The sequence below is a fragment of the Triturus cristatus genome, chromosome 4_2 (genome assembly GCF_964204655.1).
Source record: "Triturus cristatus chromosome 4_2, aTriCri1.1, whole genome shotgun sequence".
NCBI lineage: Eukaryota > Metazoa > Chordata > Amphibia > Caudata > Salamandridae > Triturus > Triturus cristatus.
In genome coordinates this window covers 263,341,180-263,356,233 of record NC_140586.1, presented here as the reverse complement: position 1 = coordinate 263,356,233, position 15,054 = coordinate 263,341,180, and the positions used below count along the sequence as shown (strand labels likewise).

General features: G+C 41.1%; 1 protein-coding gene across 5 annotated transcripts in view; it reads right to left on the bottom strand.

Moving 5' to 3' along the window:
• CAMSAP2 (calmodulin regulated spectrin associated protein family member 2) overlaps window positions 1-15,054 on the bottom strand; it is a 523,611-nt gene that overhangs the window by 235,685 nt on the left and 272,872 nt on the right. The gene's annotated exons all lie outside the window — the stretch shown is intronic.

Genomic DNA, 15,054 nt, shown 5'->3' with positions numbered 1-15,054 from the left:
ATAAATGAGGAGTGATAAAACTGATATCAAAAAAATCTAATATCTTGTTAGAATCACAGTCTCACGATAAGGAGGGCAAACTTCTGGTTACCCATCTGAAAAAGGGGGAGGATTTAATTCATATATGGCTCCAACTCTGATGTTCCGAAATTCTGGTCTGAGGTATCTAACACTCTGCAAGGTTTCCCCCAAGATGATGTCACTTTAGTAGCAGGGGACTTTAACATCCCATTAGACCCCATAACAGATAAGCAATCTACCTGTCATTACCACCCTACGAACTCACATGCTGTGCTACAAACTATTTGCTCCAAATTTAACCTTAAGGATGCTTGGCGCCTACAATATCCAGACACTACAGACTACACCTTCTACTCCACTCCTCACAACTCCTATTCCAGGATAGACTATATTCTCATCTCCGGCTCCCACACACGATTAATTGAACACTCAGACATAGCCCCTAGGTTAGTGTCCGACCACTCGTGTATTAGTCTAAAACTGGCAGGGGGTCACAATGATCCTGTAACTAAGAGATGGCGCTTTAATAATGATGTTCTTTCGGACCCGGAAGATAATAAAAAGATCAAGGAAGCTATCTTAGACTATCTTAAACACAACGATAACCCTGAGACCAACACTAGCACACTCTGGAATGCGCTGAAAGCCACCATTAGGGGTACGATTATTGAAATCAAGACAAGAATAAACAAAAGTATACTAATCTGAGACTAACTCAGCTCGAACAAGAGATCAAAAACTTAGAAATGTCTCACTCTACATCTCCATATGACAATAAGATCCTCACACTATTAACAGAAAAGAAATTGAATACAATAAAATCTTGAGTGAGAGGGCTGGGTTATGGATTAATACATATAAAGCCCTTAACCTATGTGAAGCAAATAAGGCAGGAAAACTACTCGCTCTCATCTCAAACACAAACGGAACCAGAACATCATCTCGTCTATTAAAGACTCTAACAACCAAACCCATACCAAACATAAAGACATCCTTAAGACCTTTAAAGCATTCTATCAGGATCTCTACAAAAACGACCAGACCTTCAACATGGAAGAATGTACCAAATATCTCAATAGACTCAACTTACCAGAACTAACTAGAGAAGACACAACTAGATTAGGGCAGGAAATTAATTTTGCGGAAATTGAAAAGGCAGTTAAAACATTAAAAGATATTAGAACATTGGAATGTTGGAAGCGCCATTGAAAACAATGGAGCGCTCCGGGCTTATAGTGGCTGGTATAAGCCCGGAGCTCCAACATTCCAATGCTTCTTTGTTCACAGCTGTGGCTGTGAACAAAGACTTCAGGGAGCCTGAGGGGATTTGAATCCCCTCAGGCTCCCTGAAGGCTTTGTTTTGTTAGAACATTCTGCCCTCTAGTGGCAGAATGTTCTAATAGCCTTATAGCCCTTCGTAGCAGGGCTATACAGGCTTTTAAAGTCCCTCTGCTTTGTTAAAGTCCCTCGCCTTCGGCTCGGGCCTTTAACGATGCAGCGGGCCTTTAACAGCCGGTATAGCCCGCTACGGCGGGCTATAATAAAGCCCCTGGACCGGATGGCTTCACAGCATCGTTTTACAAAACTTTCCTAGAGCAACTAAAACCAACCATGAAACAAGTTTTTAACCACATTGCATCTGAAGGGTTCACGTCAAACACAATGTCGGAGGCTAACATAATAGTCATCCCAAAGGAGGGGAAAGATCACCTCTCACCGAAAAACTACAGGCCTATATCCCTCATCAATGTGGACTGCAAAATCCATGCTAAGATCTTAGCTGTTAGACTCAATTCCGCCCTCCCCAAACTAATAAGTAACTCCCAGGTTGGTTTCCTACTAACACATATGTCTAACGATAACACCCATCTGTTGTGCCACGTTTTAGAAAATGCCGCTATTAAACCGGAGCCATCCGTAGTTATCACATTAGACTCTGAGAAGGCCTTTGATAGGGTCTCTTAATGGTTCACTCTCTGAACCTTTCCCACTCCAACAGGGGACTAGACAGGGTTGCCCACTATCACCATCCCTATTCTTATTGGCACAAGAACCCCTTATCCAAGACATCAAACTAAACACGAACATTAAGGGAGTGGATATTAAGGGCATCCAAATAAAGTTAGCTGCTTACGCAGATGACATATTAATAATAACCGAACAACCGGAAACATCAATTACAGCTTTGATGGATACAATCACTGAATACTACGCCTACTCAGGTTATAAACTTAATAAAGAGAAATCAGAACTCAAACCATTAAATGTCCAGTGCACGAGGGACATCTTGGGAGAATCCGGGCTAACATGGCAAACATACTTTATCAAATATTTGGGGATCGAATTTGGGAGTAATTCCTTCCACCAAAATGAGAAAATATTATTAGGAAAAATAAAGAAGCTTTTGGACTCCTGGTCGCCGAAATTCATCACGTGGTGGGGCAGAATCGAAACCATTAAAATGATGATCACACCTATGGTTAGTTACATAATCCGTATGCTCCCACTTCTCCTTACAGATGACTTCCACCACAAACTAGATATTCTCATCACTAAATTTCTTTGGCGAGGGAAAAAGACTCGGATTAGCATAAAAAAATTGAGACTAGATAAATCTCTGGGAGGGGTAAATCTAGCAGATTTCAGACTATACCAGTTTGCGTTCCTTGCAATACAGGGTTCATATTGGATCTCCCCACCTGCCGGCTACATCCCGGTATGGCTAGAGGTGGAGAGGGCTATCCTCAATAACCTAAGCCCTCTCGCACTCCTCACAACGAACAGACTTTATCCACCTAGGTCTAAGTCTATCTTTAAAAATACAAAAATAACACTTCTCAAGGTGGATAAGAAGCTGGAGATTAGTATTAAAGGCTCCAAAATGGAATCATTCTGGTTCAATAGCAAAATACTATATAAAGGTAAAAGCCTATCCCTAGAAACATGGATTAATAGAGGTATCCTCTTCCCTTATCAACTGGAAAATGCGTCATATCCAGTTACATTCTCAGACCTCCAATCGAAACATAGCTTAGCTGATATTGAATTCTATAACTTCTTGAAAATCAGAACGGCCCTCTCAAAAACAAAATTATCTAGAGCCCAGCCTTCAATCTCATTGTATGTGTCAAACATTAACAAACTGGGCCACCAGGTCTCCCAGATTTATAAACTCCTCCGCCCAAAGACCTCTAAACTTAATAATAAGATTATCGCTTTCTGGGACCAGCAATCTTCAGCTCCTCCAAAAGAACAGATATGGCCCATACTGTGAAGCTCAGTATCACGCAATAAAATCTCCCCTGTTCTCTCTCAAACCAAATACTGGCTATTACACAAAGTATTCTGGACTCCTGACCGATTATTCTCTTTAGGTCTCTGTAAGGACGAAAAATGCTCCAATTGTAACCAAGAGACGGGAGATTTAGCCCATCTTATTTTTCAGTGTTTGTCAAGTAAAGCCTTTTTGGGACAAACCTTTTGCCTTCTTTAACTGGTATGTTTAACTGTACATTGGTCAAAGAATTTTCCACCCTACCTATGGCATTCTTGAACGCAGATTTTGGAACTGATAAAGCTCTATCCGACCTGCTATTAACATCAGCGCTGAAAATGGTTCTTGCTAACTGGAAGAACACGAGCAGGACATCTTATAAAGGCTGGGTAAACTGGATCACCCATCTCAGAGGGGCAGATTACATTGCATTACAGAACTCTCAGTGGAAACCGTCATACAGGTTGATGTGGAACTCTTTGGACACTTATCTCGACTCCTACAAACCCCCATAAACACCACGGTATGTCTATGAACCACACCTCGTACCCTTAAGGGCTTTGGAAGCATATTACACCGATCGCCTAGCTTTTGTTTCCCATTTCTTCTTCCCCTTTCTCTTTTCTTTTCTCTCCCTTTCAACTTGTCTTTCTTCTTTTATTATTGATCATTTGGGTTAGCCTCTTGATACTCTTAGAGGCATATTAACCTCATGTTATGCTTTTATATGTGACATTATTGGCCTTATATATATGATATGCTAACCCTTCTACAGAATCACTTCTGTATTTTTCTTCTGGAAAATCAATAAAGTATTTTTAAATGAAAAAAAAAACCACAAAAAAAACATTTTTGCTTGTGACTCGGTTCAACCGAGTCACAAGATGGCTGCCAACACTTCCTGGTTTGAAGTGTTGGCAGCCAATCAGATCTCAGGCACAAGATCGGGAGGGTTTCTCAGACCCACTACGGCCACCGTTGTATATCTGAGAAATCTTTACATTTCTCAGCAACTACTGAAAAGATTTACACCATTTAACAAAAGGAGTGCTTTCTGGACAAAGAGCTACCTTTCTGCCAAATTTGGTGTAATTCTGTTCGGTTCATCAGTTCGGGCTGTAGCTGTGTCAAAACTTTCCTATGGAAATTAACATGGAGGAAAAGCTACATAGATGTGGAGACAAGAATAGTACATGTTTACTTACCTGTATATATAGATTTACCATCACAGTTTTGGATGATAACATATATGTTAGCTATGATATTCTTTATTGCATTATATTTTTCTACATGATATTGGGACAGTCAACCTATCTTAACAGTCCATAGGAAAAAGTTAAGACACAGTATATCCCTTACAATTTGCATTCACATTGCCTCAAGTTTGGGGAAAAGTGGTGGGATGAATAAACAAAGGAAAAGAATGGAGAGAATATCTCGATCCTGTACTGTTTTCTCAAACTCATATATCTTAACAAGGTATGCTCAGGTACCATAACGGGTTTCAACACTGCGCTATGTGTTCGAACATTTTGAAAGGTTACTGGATGTAACATATGTTCTCTTAGTTAGATTAATACAGATTGCGTACCCCTACTGGAGTTTGTACTTTACTTTATTTCCAGGTTCTCAAAACTTCTCTCTTGCCACTTCCCTTCTTTTCAGCTCTACATGGAACTTGAGTTGCTTGAAGATACTCCAATTTTCCAATTTTGGTTTACACACAAAAACAGTCTTGCTATGTGAAATGGTGTAAGCTGATATAACCAGTCTAGCTGCTCTACTACATTGGGATTTTATGCTTCCGGTCTTGGACAAGGAACAGCGTAAAACAGTTCTGCTGCTTTCTCAAACCTGTTGATGCAGTGTTACGTAAAAGAACTTCAAGTAGTGTAAAATACTACTTAGCAAGCCAGCAAACAGAAGAGCACGTGGCTCACCTCAACCACCGTTTACTCAAGTTCCAACAAGATAACCAGTACAAAATTCACAGGAAATCTTCCTATAAATTCAGAGACTGAGTTACTCGTCCAGTCCCCTTTGCAAAAAAGTCAACTTTGTTTCTTTAAACAGGATGGAATTTGTTGAAGAGTCTATGCACCCTCCAGCCAAACCCTGCAGAACAACACAAAAGCTTCAGGGCAGAGCCTATGCATGATAGCTGCTGCTAATTATTATTCTGTGATGTTCCTTCGTAAAGGTAATGGTGTCATTTAATACATTTCAATGGGTTTATAGGGCTCCCTTTAAGTATTTGCAGAATTGAGGTAAAGTTTACTTAAAAGTTTAACAGTTCATTTTGAAAAATGTCAACCTTATTCTGAATCAAAAGTCACTAATTGCTGTAGGAAGCCTGTTGTGAGAGCCTATGTAGATGTCTATAAATAAAGACCAAACAATACATAAAAAATTATTTAAAAGTCATACAACAAAAACAAAATCAAAAACATTTGCAAACCTATGTCGGGGAAAGGGACAGCATTAAGAACCTATGTTCTGTCGACCTCAAGCTTGTCCTGTCCACAATCACCTTCATCCGATTGCTCCTTCTTATCCATGACTGCAGAAAGTTGGTGCACTGCTTTGGCATATATTACTTGGGCTGGCGTGCTACCATCTTTTAAATGCAGGTGTTATCCAAGACCTTTTGATTTTACTAAAAGTATTTGGGGGGAGGGGGCTTTCGGGTAGCCCTCTTCAGCCATTGGTCTGTTACTGTGCCATTTTCATTTTTCTTCCACCCACTACAGCATGGGGGGCAATGGGTCAGTCCACTTCAGCCATTGGCTACCCTCACTCTGAGTGATGGCATTCTGCCCTTTCACAAGGAGCACAACCACAGAAAGTGTAATTCCTTAAGTGCCACAGACTACTATGGCAATGACTGCTTTTTGAGACCCAAAACATATTTTTGCTTTTAGACAATATTTTTTAGACTGATGGCCTTCCCCAACAATAAACCTTAGCAAAATCAAAGAAAAATAGCAGTAACAAAACCAAAAGGCTGGTTGCCAGTGCCAGTTTTTTTGGGTTTGCCAAGGTTTGTTAATGAAGAGATCGAGTATCAGCATTTCTAAAGAAAGCAGAATAACATTTATTGGGCCAGTACTACCAAATGCATTTCAAGAGCTGTAGAAAGAAAGTGTTGTTGTTTTATCAATGGTAGAATGGACCATTCACATATTGCACAAAAAAATCTACCAGAAGGCTTACCATGTGACCTTGTTTCCAGTCCTGGCGTTCATAGAACAACTTTCTCAGATTTGTAGTGCCAATTGAACCATCTGGACTAGAGTAAACAAGGAGGCGACTTTACACCCCGGCACCCTGTCCCAATAGCTCAACGCATTACTGTACGCCCACTGAACAAAAATACATCTCTGCCTGACCACTCTATGCCCACCATGCAGCATTATTCATATCTCCCCATCCGAACTCCACCCATGTCAGTTCACTTGTATTCATGCTTAAAAGCCGCCCGACTGAGCATGCTGCTGATACAGTAGACCTCATCACCAACTACAAACTATCAGTCAATCAAAGAAACATTAATCAATTGATCACAGTAAATCATACAAGAAGAGTGTACAAGTGTTTAAAGAATCATGGCTCACACCGCACCCTGGTTCTTCCCTACTGAAGACGAACCAGTTCAGATAAATGTACCTTACTCTATAGTTCACCAAAATAGCACTCTCAAAATGGGTGGTATACCTTCCACCATTCACAAAATTACACGAGTGAGTAATCAGCATGTGCATAATCAACACTGAAGTACATTTTTTATAAATAGTTACTACACTGTGTAGTAACTGACTCCAGGTAGCCGTGATGTATTTCATTTAATTTTATTAAGTTAGTTACAAGTAGATAGGAAGCAGAGTTACAGCCCCACCAGGAGCAGTCTTCCTGCTGCTCAGCCCATAGTCTAACTGACACACTCAAGCATCCAGGCATCCAAACATTCCACTCAAGACTCTCACTCCAACATTCCATGCATCACATTCACACTGGCTGAGCAGGTAGGGAGTAATTAACCAGATAAAACAACACAGGTTACTACATACCTTCCCTTCTTCTACAAAACAAAAATAACAACCACCAAGAAAAGGAAGGTTCAAACATGGAGAACCCAAAGAAATAGAAAAATGGAAAAGAAGAGAAACGCGAGAAGAAAGTTAACACCAAGAGTAAGTAACCAGATAAAACAACACAGGTTATTACACACTGATATTTATGGAACTCACCACAATTCTCACACTGCTACACTCCCTTTGATTTTTGTTTTTTTCTACCACATCCACGTACCACAATCTAATTTTATTGAGTTGTTATTGTAATTAGAAGAGTCGTCATCATGTTCCAGACTCTCAACTACAATTGAAAATATTTCCATGCACAACTATTTAAATTGTTTGCCTGTCTAATATCCGACGCATTGAAACCCTAACCTCTCGATGCAAGCACAGGCACGGCGATTACAAAATTGTACGAGCCACCAGCTTTCTGCATTGGAATTATGGGGAAGAGACTTTTTTCTCAGAGCCTAAGATTTGAGTCGGAAAAATAGATTTTTATAAAGAGCTTATTATGCCTGCGTGAAAAACTGACAAAAGCTGCAGCACTAATGCTTGCTTTGTGGCACGCTTTAATCCCAATCCACCAGCGATTATAAAACTAATCTTCATCCTATTTGAGAATCATAACTGTATTTAAAAAGGAAAGCCTTCGCTCGCCCGTGCTAATTTTCAAATTGGTCTCATCACGTTGAAATAAAAGAGGTGTATGGTTTGGGATAATTGTAGATTATGAATAAAGGACTTCTGATTCCGGATTGAGAAGGAAAACGAGAGAGGATAAACTCTTCCCATTTAATATGTGCAGCTCTATTTCTCTGTATGATGTCATCTGATATCATCTGTTTGCTGACCAGGCATGCTTAAGGGCATATACACTTTTTTGAAAATTAATTACGTTTTTCCTTATTGTTACTTCTGCTGGGCTTCCCAATCAAAATGTCATTCTCTGTATATTATTTTTAAGGCTCCAAGGTTTTCATTTATACAGATTTTTAAACATAAATACAGACTGAAAGCCATCTGTTCCTCCTTCAGCATTCATTTCTAAAAACTAAAAAAAGTACTACACATAGAAGACAACGACTTATATTAGTCCCCTTACTGCCACTAAGCCTTCCAGGCCACGGGTTATGCAGACTGACAGCATGGGGAATGTAAAACATCAGGAGACGTTTTGTATGAACTCAGGCGGCCATTCCAGGTGGCGAAACTCACGGAGTTTCACTCAGCGAAATTCAGCCTAATTACATAGAAACTGTGCAAGATTATGCTGAGTTCTGCCAATCAGTGGAAAATATGCACTTTGCGCTGCTCACATTGCACTGACAAACAAGCGAATGCCACCATTGAAAGCGCAAGATCGAGCGGTCATTTGAGTTGATTTTGCTGCCACTCGAGTAAAAAAATCTACTTGAGCGGCAGCAAATCTACTCGAGAAGCAGCCCTCTGACCGTGATCAACCTTGTTAGAAAATCAAGCTAGGGGACTCCAAATCTCGCATTTCTGGAGCCTCGCGGGGAAAACAATTTGCCATATTCCGCTAATTCCGCTTGCAGAATGAAACAGTCCACCCACCCCTAATCTCATCTTCCTTACATTTCATATCCTCTAAAAACACCCAATGTTCCAGCATCCCCCTGAGGAAGAGAACTGCTGCGTTTGTGTAAATAAGGTTTAATTGAGGGCTGATGGTTTAACAAAAGGTAGTATTTTGCCAAGGGCCCGGCAGGCCATTTATTCCATTGGGCATTTCTCTTGCTGGCTGGAGCCAATGGAGGTCAGTTTTCAAAGGGACAGGGTCGCTGCTGGCACCGCTGTCACTTTCTCCAGCTCCCTGAGGTGCAACAGGCAGTGCATGGAACTGTAGGAAAGAGAGGCGAAAGAGAGAGAGAGAACGTGTGTGTGTGTGAGAGAGAGATGAAAGAGAGAGTAGGAAGGGAGCAGGATGGTTTAAACAATGTTGCCAGGTCTGCTTTTGGTTCCAAGTCCGGCCCTGCCCAGGGTTTGCGACTGTGTCCTATCAGGCATTGGAGAGATATATGGTTATGTGCAGGTTTAACATAACCAACTTCACAACCCCATGAGCAAGGTCTCAAAATGATCATATACAGTGGGGAGAAGCTCACATTGGTTTGGAGGGCATCAGTTCCAATTCCTCCTAAATCATTAACGTTCAAGTATGCACTGACCTGTATAGTTCTTAGAAGCCTTAGTTTTAAGTGAAAATGCATTTAATAATATTGTAGAACAATTGCACAGCACAACATCCATTCGACAGGTGGCTCGGGTAAGTGGGACAGCTGTCCACAAGTAGTTAGAAATCTGGCAAGTGCCGTTTTTAAGTACAACAACCGAACCATCAACAGGAGCTCCTCTTAGTTCTGGCACTATATATGCGTAATGTACTTACTTATAGGGCCCTTCGGACAGCCATCTTCATCCATTGATCTGTTATTCACATTGTTCTTCTTCCCATTACAGCATTCATCAAGGGGCAGTGGGACAGCCCACTTCAGCCTTTGACTGACATCACAATGAGTGAATGGAATTCTGCCCTATCACAAGCAGCCCATCCACACACAAAGTAGTTCCCTTCCATGTCAGGGGCTACTATGACAACGCATGCTTTTTGACAGCAGACATTTCTTTTAGCTTAGTTAATGTTCTTTTTTTTAGTTTGACTAGGGCATAGCTGCTATCCAACAAAGAGGTTTTGCAAAAATATAAGATAACACATAACAAGCATAGACAAAGTCAAAAAGCTGGCAGTCAACTTCACAAGTTTTACCAACGCTTGTTAATCTTTGAGAATACTTCTAAGTATTGCAAGCGTTCTTCTTGAATTTAGCACACAGTTCTCACAATGCTCATTTGCCAATCATTTTCAGTTGAAACAAATTTGCCCATTTGATAATCTTACGATTCTGCACATAAAGTCAAGAGTATTCTGATTTTAAATTCAGGATCAAGCAGTCGTTCAGCGTCAAAGGAGTGAGGACCCACAATAGGTGAATGATAGGGTGTGAGTGGTTTCTACTGTTGAGGTTACACTCAAGGCATTATCCACCGACAGTACAAAAAATACATTTATGTTGATTTCTCTATCATTGTTATGGAGATCTTCAGTTGCCTCGTGTAAGATGTTGCTTGTTCTCCTGGATTTCTTTTATCATTTGTATTCCTCATTGTAAATGGGCAGGACTAAAAGTTCCATAATTTAAATGTAAAAGGCAGCATCAGCGTCATCCCCACGCAGGGAAGGGACCACCATGGGAGGCTTTGGTACATGTGCCATTTCTGCGCCGTGGTTTGCATTTTAAAAAACAGACTATTGTTACATAAAACATTGACCCAAAATGAATACTGTTCTCCGTGTATTATCCTCGTCGTATCCATAGCATATTATATTTTACATTTTATATTATTTTATATTACAATACACGTCCAAAAGTTTAAAGGATTAAATTGGTGACTGCCACAAATTGCATCATTGACAATGAAATGTGGTGGGTCTGGGTGAAAATATGAACTTAAAAAAACACAACCATTTACTTAAGATTGCTAAAATGCCGATCATGCATAAAGAAATCCCAACTATAAATCTGACCTTCATAAATCGTTACAATTTCGCTACCTATTTCTTGAAGGATTGGTTAATATACTATTCTAATTTCAGCATATTTCAGGATAAGTGCTTGACAGTGGATTCATGTGTACTTCTACATTTCTGTAGAGATATTTATATATGGCCCATATTTTTGAGCCTATATTTTCCAAAATACACGTTATTCACTCTACTAGGCTCACAGCCTGTACATAAGATCTTACACGAGGTGTTTGGAATTTATCAGATGCTATCATTATCACATATTCCAAGTTTTTTGGTAAAAGCATCAAAATGTTGGTGCTGACCGAACCAAAATCTACATGCCCCAGCAAATTCTGAGCCTTTATCTCAAGTTAAATTCCAGCAGGTTGAAGATGAAAAGCTAGCAACAGGTCCTCCGTCACCTTCAAATGACGAACCATCGAACTTAAGCTCAGCCTAGTAGGAACATTAAAAGAGATGGCAACTACTTCTCCATGAAGGTCAAAAAGGCCTCCAGAAGACAGATGTCCGTTATGTGTACTGCCTGATTTACATCGAAGGAGCCCAACTAGGGGGATGAGTAGGTTACACTGCCTTTCATTCTGACTTTTGAGGATTGTCTGGTGGGAAGACCCCATCTACGCCAGCGTCTAGGTTCTAGCCCATGATCTACGATGGCCTAGAGCCATTGCTGCCAAGACTTGGAACGACCTTCTCCTCCAGCTTCACACAGCCCCCTACCTCGCTGACTTCAGCAAGAGACTCAAGACCTGGCTCTTTGATGGAGTCACTGCGCCCAGATACCCCTAGGGATGGCGGTGTTGCGCTTTACAAAAGCTCTTTGATTGATTGATACAAGAAGCAACTTCAGAACTGTTGCATTCATGTACAAAATTCATGTAATGCCAAAGTAGCAGCTGCAGCCAGTCAACGTTTATCAGCCTTGTCCAATGGAAGACGCGCTGGTTCAGAGCCAGAAGTAGGTCGCCATTTTCATAAACTCGCAAACAGAGCAAACAGTCGCCCAGTGCATGAACCCATCCACTTCTGAAACAGTAGCTATTATTTACTAAACAGAAGTATCAACTGGTCTGGTTTTAAACATAACACTGAATTGCTATAATTAGAAGAAAGACGCGCAGCAATTGCCCTATCATTATCTGCTGCAGAGCTAATTACAGACGACAACTTGTTTTATTGTTTTAACACAAGCCTTAATTATTGGAAAAGGCCACGTTAGAGAGGTATGAACGCTTTTGGGGGCCTCCTTTGTCAAAGAGAATGTAGTTTAAGAAATGCCTTGGAGCGTTGTTGTTCTTAAACAAGCACCGACTAAACCAATCATTGTTACTGTTTTTAGTGTAAACAGTTTTTAACACACACGGCACAGGTACAGCATCGGCAGCAGTAGCGCACGCTTCCTCAAACATACAACTGTTACAAAATGTGTAGAACAGGCTTCCCTCACACAGAACAGCAGCAACACACGCAGCACCCGTACAAACTTCATTAAAATGCAGAGAAAGATTACAGCTCCGTTACCAGTAGTGAAAGCTTCTCTCTCACACACACACACCCTTATGTTTGCACGCACACAAAGAAGTTACACCACATGCAGTTGCCGTGCAAGCTTCCTAATCTTTGGGCACCTTTGAGATCTTACAAGGCAAGTGACTCCTGGGGAGAATTGTAACAGATTTCGCTGGAAGTACATAAACCCGGAGACACTGCCACAGCACAGAGGGAAGTGTAAAATACAGTGGCTGGCATGTAGTTGTATGTGGAGCCAGGTGGACTGGAAGAGACTCTTGGAGATGGTGTAAGTGGTTCTGTGCAAACAAGATACCCACCAATATGTGTGTGATGCTGTCTACTCAACCTCATGGCCTCACACTTGCCTTATGGTCAAATACCACCATATCTCACTCACTTTATGATCCTTTGACTACCCAAGCAAGGTCTTTGCATTCAGTGCTTCATTGAGGACATTGGAGTCAATTGAGCTTGAGATCGACCGAACAGTGAACAGTATCTTCGAGTCTGTGCCTTTGCGAGCAACCCTGCGATGCTCCCATATGAGGAGCACAGTAAGGATCTCTCGCACCTTGAACCTTATATGGAATAGTTTGTCTCTACAAGGCTTCGGTTAACATGAAGGATTATCAAGTGTTGGGGTGTAGATGTGAACTAAGTCTAGTAAATACAGCATAGAGATGGTCCACTGCAGACTTTTAACATATACAAAGCTATTCATGGGAGGCATGTCCTATCCACTGCAGTGGCAAAGCTGCATATGATTGCTGGCAGAATGTTGCATGAAGTGCTTTGAAGGAAGAAACATGTGACTGATTAAGTAAGACCTTACATATCTTATTCTCACAGATGACGAAAATGTAAAAGGCTGAACTGAGATAGTGGAGAAAACCCAGTTTGGTGTAGGCAGGGCAGTGAGGACTCTAAAATATTTCATGCTAAAGTTGTATTTACTGCTGCTATTCTCCCTTCCACTTCCCTTCTTTTCCCTACCCTCCTCAGCTCAATTTGTTGGGCATAGGTGGCATATCAAAATGAACACACATCGCTTCATGCAAGCGAACACCTCAATCAAGCCTGTCTCTGTGGATTGCGGGGTTCTGTGCATGTGTGTGTGTGGTGGGAGGATCACCTTTTGAACCATGTTTGGAAAATTGAGTCAGAAGGGTGGAAATAAAAGTAATTTCTCAAACATATTAGCAAAATAGTTTCAGGGCAGGTTACAACAGCCTCTCCCACCCTGAAAGCAGCGGCCTACCTTGCAGCCCACTGGGGAAATGATAGAGTGCCTGAATGGCCAGTCCAACCCGGCACACAGGTAATTGTCTCTGGCGCCATCTGCTTGAGGGCTCTGGAGGACGCCACTCATGAAGTCATAGAATCAAAATATTGCTATACAACTGTCAACAAGTAATACGGTAGAAGCAGGAGAAGGGAAATGTGCGTCATCTACAATGGCGAAAGTCCATGTGATGCCCAAGATACCGCCTACCTCTGTAAAATCCAGCCCCTTTTTTGCCCCTCCCTCAGTTAAGGAGGGGGGGCATGAAGTTTCTGCACCTTGTGAACTGAACAATTAAAGGTGTTAATTTAATCAGGCGATGTGGTGGGAAGGATGCCAGAAATGTTGAATTGCCAATTTAAAGTTATTATATTGTTGCATGAAATGCATCTTCTGTGTATTTAGAATGAACAGATTTGAAAACAAAAAAGGATGCCGAGACAGCATTTAATTATCTTGATAAAGTGATTAAATGGTTAATAGCAGAGCGTAACAGGGTCTGTTTCCACCCACAAAACAGCTGAGAAACTATGAAGGAATTTTGGAAAAGCAGCATTCGATTCGAACTCCATTTGTGTGACAATTGCGTGGCATTTGCGGACTGTTCTGGGATTTGCTTTGTTTGCACATGTCAGAAACGTTTTACAGTTTTCCCCTGAACGACTGGGTATTGATGAATCTGCTCAATCTTCGCTACCTTTTTCACAATCTTTTCCTGCCACTATGATTTGCAGAGTATTCTGACTTCCATTACTCTTTCATTCCGGCAGGGTATTGCATTGCCCAAGCGCTTTTTTCGGCAAATAGCACGAAAATATGAAAGTATGAGTGGTGGATATGTTAGTCAGTTATTTTGATTGAGAAGGATAGTGGATGGATAGAAGAGGGAAAAAGGTTCACATTTATATAGCGCTTGCAACCCTTGATGAAGTGTTGAAGCGCTTTTTCGGCTAGTAGCACGCTACTTAAGAACCCATAAAGGATTAGTGGTGAATTAGTATAGTGAGATATGAAATTAATTTGGGTGGTGGACATGTTAGTCTGTTATTCGGATTGAAAAAGATAGTGGAGGGATAGAAGGGAAGGATTTAGAATTGTTTTGTTGTGAAGCTCATAGCAGAAAGAGGAGGCTTGGGATGAGTAAAGGAAGGTAGAGGGGGGTGAGTAAAAGGGAGGTGGAGGAGGAAGTCAGAGGGAGGGTTTAAAAAGGCTTGGCTTGTTTTGGGGACTCTGAATAGTAAAAGCGGTAAAAGATGATGTAAGGAGGGGTGGAGTA